The sequence below is a fragment of the Mus musculus genome, chromosome 4, assembly GCF_000001635.26.
Source record: "Mus musculus strain C57BL/6J chromosome 4, GRCm38.p6 C57BL/6J".
Lineage (NCBI taxonomy): Eukaryota > Metazoa > Chordata > Mammalia > Rodentia > Muridae > Mus > Mus musculus.
Window position 1 is genome coordinate 39,463,268 of NC_000070.6, and position 5,089 is coordinate 39,468,356.

The following is a 5,089-nucleotide window of genomic DNA, read 5'->3' on the forward strand; positions in this document are numbered from 1 at the left end:
TTCCAGACCCTGATGATACAATCTGTAGTTTCCTTTATGACAAGGACTTCACATTTTCCTTCATTTGGAAACCTGCAGGTAAGTTAACTGAATGCAATCTCACTCAGACTCCTCTTTCAAACATAGACTAAATCAGATCAATGACACCTACTCAAAATTGTACAGATAACAGGTCCATTTTCTACAACAATAAGAACATACAACATATTTATAAATAACTTTAATCAAGCATGATCATAGTCTTTCCACTCTGCAAACCCACAGGGAATACTTATATCCATCTATTGAAAATGTCTTCACACAAAAGGCAATCGCTTTTCTATAATAGTATCCCCAGATAGCTCATCTTTTAAGTGACTCTCAAAACTCTTGGTACCATTTATTTTTAATGCTGCACTTATTTCCAAGCAAGTGGATAGATATTAGATTACTACAATAATATTTTGTTTTCTTTCAACAATACAAAGCATTATCTGCACTACAGCAAAAGATATCTGATGTTAAGAAAAGAGCAAAGGCTTCCAAACGCTGACACCATTGCATACACTAGCAAGATTTTGCTGAAAGGTCCCTGATATAGCTGTCTCTTGTGAGACTATTCCAGGGCCTAGCAAACACAGAAGTGGATGATCACAGTCAGATATTGGATGGATCACAGGGCCCCCAATGGAGGAGCTAGAGAAAGTACCCAAGGAGCTGGGGGGATCTGCAACCCTATAGGTGGAACAGCAATATGAACTACCCAGTACCCCCAGGAGCTCATGTCTCTAGCTGCATATGTATCAGAAGATGGCCTAGTTGGTCATCAGTGGAAAGAGATGCCCATTGGTTGTGCAAACTTTATATGCCTCAGTACAGGGGAACGCCAGGGCCAAGAAGTGGGAGTGGGTGGGTGGGGAAGGGGGTGGGGGAACATGTGGGGGACTTTTGGGATAGCATTGGAATTGTAAATGAAATAAATACCTAATTTTTTTTAAAAGAGCAACGGATTTTTTTTCTTAATAATGATTTTTGGAACCACAGATGCTCATTCATTTTCCAATTTTTTTATCATAGTGCTATAGCCATTTTTATCTGCAAGTATCAAAGCAGAAAGGCACATTTTCAATATCTGCACAGAAATAATAATGACCATGATGGTCTAAATTGTGAGGCCTGAATAGCACATATTTCTTTCCCTTTCCCACACATAGATTAATCTAAATCTAGATTTCTCCAGGGTCAAATGTTTACAGAGTCTCTCCAGAACCTACATTGCCTTCACAGGTCCCCAAAAGCAGAATTGTTCATGTCCTTAGCTGAACCATGTTGATATTTCTGGGTTTTTATTCAGCATGTATCATTAATATGTATCTAATTATCTGGTAAACACTTTAACTATATTATCTGGTTTTAACTCTCCAATAAGTACACAAGATTAAATAACTTACCTGAAGAGCTGTAGGTGAAGATTGACTGTGTCTGCTCTCAGCTGCTCTGCTCTTCTGTGTCCCAGACCAGGAAAGTGTCTAATGAAGGTCCACACCTCTGAGCATCATATATCCACATGGCAAAGCCACAGTCATTTGAAAAAAAAGTTACTTAAAATGGCTAGAAGGAAGTCTACCCCACAATGGGTCCCTCATATCTAACCATCTGTTGAATGCCCTGCCCAGACAGAGATTTTCTCAGAAAGCATAGCTGAATGTTAGCAAACTCCAAACAAAATTGCTTGGACCACTCATCACATTCTATTGAGCTCTTCTCTGGATATAGGAATATGTTCCTGGAATTGGGGCCAGACCCAAATTAGCAGGATCCAAACCATGCAGGAAGATAGGCAACTGGTTCTGCTTCCTAAAAAGTAAAACAAAACATCCATCTTGGTGTAGTTTGGATATTTAGAGCTTGATGTTAAGAGCTGAATGCGGATTGTCCCTGCCCAAACCCATGCTGAAACTTGATTGCTAGTGTTTAGGTGTCAGGAGGTGGAATCTTTGTGAGATCACAGGTTCACACTCAGTGTGCTACCAGAGACTGAATTAGTTCATATGGAAAGGAAGTTGTCTATTCAAGAGTGCATGTTTTTATAATAAAGGAACCCAGAACTTCATCTCTTTCCCACATGAGCAACTCACCATTATCCTGCTGGCCATCATGCCAGTGCACGGCATAAGATGCTGTAATGAAATCTGAATTTCTAATCCTTCAGATCTGTGAGACAAAAAGGACTGTATTCCTTATAAGTCAACCAGTCTCTGCTCTTTCACTGTGGTAACAGAAGAGATTAAGACAAATGAGCTAAATGACAAAATCAGAATGTGCAGCAAGGCAGTGGAAAAGTCGGAAACCCCAGAGCTTCTTCCTAGAAACGAACATGGAGAAAGTATATACTGGACACCGGGAATATGTCCGAGGAACAGAGCTGGGCCGACAGCATGAATAGGCAACAGTAGACCTTCTAAAGACCCGTGAACTTGTCTTATGGTTGCCAGATGTGACCAAGCATGGTGCTTCCTTTAAGAATCCATTAAAAAATGGTGGACAAAAATAGAAAATTTTGCACTACAGGTCTTGCACGAGCAGGTATCTGATTGCAGAATAGGAAAAAAAATAGTTAATAACTAAAGGGGCAAGAAGACTATACATGTAAGTATATTGAAAACAAAACTAAAGCCAACATTTTAATGAAATCTTCCTTTTAAATGGTGTAGGGGAGAGATTTGTCTCCAGCAGAATGAGAGAAAGCTTGTTTGAGTTCACAGCTTGTTCAATTCAGTTCTGCTCCCTGGAAACATTTACAATGGAAGGAAGGTTAATAAGATCCCCTGGTGGTAGTCAGGGCATGGATGCTGCAGAGGACGAAGAATGAATCCTTATTTCCATCCAATCTGTTTTGCCTTTTCAGTCTAATGAGACATGCCGAGCGCTCCTATTATAGTAATTTACCATAATATATATGGTGAGCTAACCCTGACACCATACAACAGAATGAATGGGTCTATTTCCCAAATAATTGAAAAACAGACATGAAAACATTTTCTTTAGGAATGGACTATTAGATTGCCTCTATGGCATGCCGGCCACTGGAGCACTTAAGTGACTATGCTACCTGTATTTATGTATTTCTGGATGGGCACAGCTGATGGTATAAACTCATTTTATGGGATTGCTAAAACAGCTGCAGGAAAGAGATAAAGACATTTAATCATTTTAATTTGCTATCACCTAAACACAATAGCAGTGTAACAAAATTGCCCAGGATTATTGAAAATAATCTGTCATCGAAATTGATGATATTTACCAAAGCACTTCCACTAGCAAAGCTCAGTCTGCTCTCAGGTTTGAAAAAAATAGAAATATTCTTCATGCCAGCTGAGAGTGCCCTTCGGTTCCACCTGTGTTCATAAATAATAACAGCATTAACCTTAACAAAACTGATTTTGGATAAAGAGGTTTTGTTTCTTCCAAGTAGCAAATAATTATGCTGGAAATGTAAATCAGAAGAAAGTGTCTGCAGAAGCTCTGATTGAATGGAGGTACCACTAAAAACTACATATAAAACTAAATATAAAGAGAATCTACATTATTATTCAGCCAAATAATTTCTATTTATGTAATTCTTAGCATATGTTAAAAGTCAACAATGTTAATAAACTTGATGAAAAGAGAAATTTCTGAAGAAACTTCTGAATGCTTAGTTTCAGAGACATGATTTTTTTTCTTTTTTTTTACATTTCAAAATTACATTAAGTGAAGTTTTTATTTATTTTATTTTAATTTTTGGGGTAAGATCACTAAAACCTTATTCAGTATGAAGAGTCTTTTTTTTCCTTTTCCATTTTTTATTAGGTATTTAGCTCATTTACATTTCCAATGCTATACCAAAAGTCCCCCATACCCACCCACCCCCTTTCCCCTACCCATCCACTCTTTTTTTTTAAAGACCAAACAAATGTCAGAAATGATCAGAGACAGAATAGTGGTAATGGTGATAGGTGAATCTTGGTTTCACTTTATCAGGGACCAATACTGGGTCCAGGTTGGGAAGGTTGTGGCTTACCCACTAAGAGAATGACTTTGGCTGATAGTAGACACAGACACAGTCTTGTTCTCCCACACTCCACTGCCACTTGTGCCATGGACCCAGAGAGGTTGACACACAATCTGAATAAGGGATAAGGTTATTGTCTGTGTCCTCAGCAATCTATGCAGTAGTGCCCATACAAACCAGCCTGCAGAGAATGAGCTGTGGATAAGGGCTTACAGCAATAAGAAATGATGCTACCTAACTTCCCCTTGATGAGTGAAACTTGGTAGAGTTTTAAAACTTTTATTTGTATGCATTTTCTTATTATTGATTAATTTATTAACATTCTATGTTCAGGCATGAATGTGCCATGGTTATGCCAACTTGGGATCAGAATACAATTAGCAAGAACTTGTTCTCTCCTTCATCCAAGTGAGACTCAGAGATCAAACTAAGGGCACTGATCTTGATCTATACCTTTAATTTTCCTGCAATAGGGGATTGCACCCAGGACCTCATGCCTACGATTGGCATGTGATTTTCAGTGTGTAGGATTCAAATAAATTGGTGTTGGCCAAGAGCAATACCACCTAGCATACACCTCCCAGTAGTTTTTTGCATAATTTTAGACTTAAAGGGATATTCAAAATGATATTTCAACTTTCTTATTTTAAATTCAGTTAATATTTACTGTATCAAAGAGATGGGAATATATTATTTCAAAGGTCAAACTTTATTTATTTATTACTCTCTAGGATAAATATCAGTTTTATACTGCCCACTATCCAAGGATTCTTAACTAGGGATTATTTCATTCCAGGAAGATGTTAGGAGACAACCTGATGATATGACTTAGGAACTGGAGTTGCTATGAGTATCTAGGTAGCAGCAACAATGCTTAGACCACATGAAGGCACAAGAGACAACTTTTTAAGTGGTGTCAACAGAAACTGTCAGAATCCCCTCTATAGAGCAACTGCTTTCTACTCCTTCATTTTTTATTTTATAAACTTTACTATTAAAATATCATGCAAATTAATTAAAACACCATACATAGAATTAACTAGATCACAAGTCTGT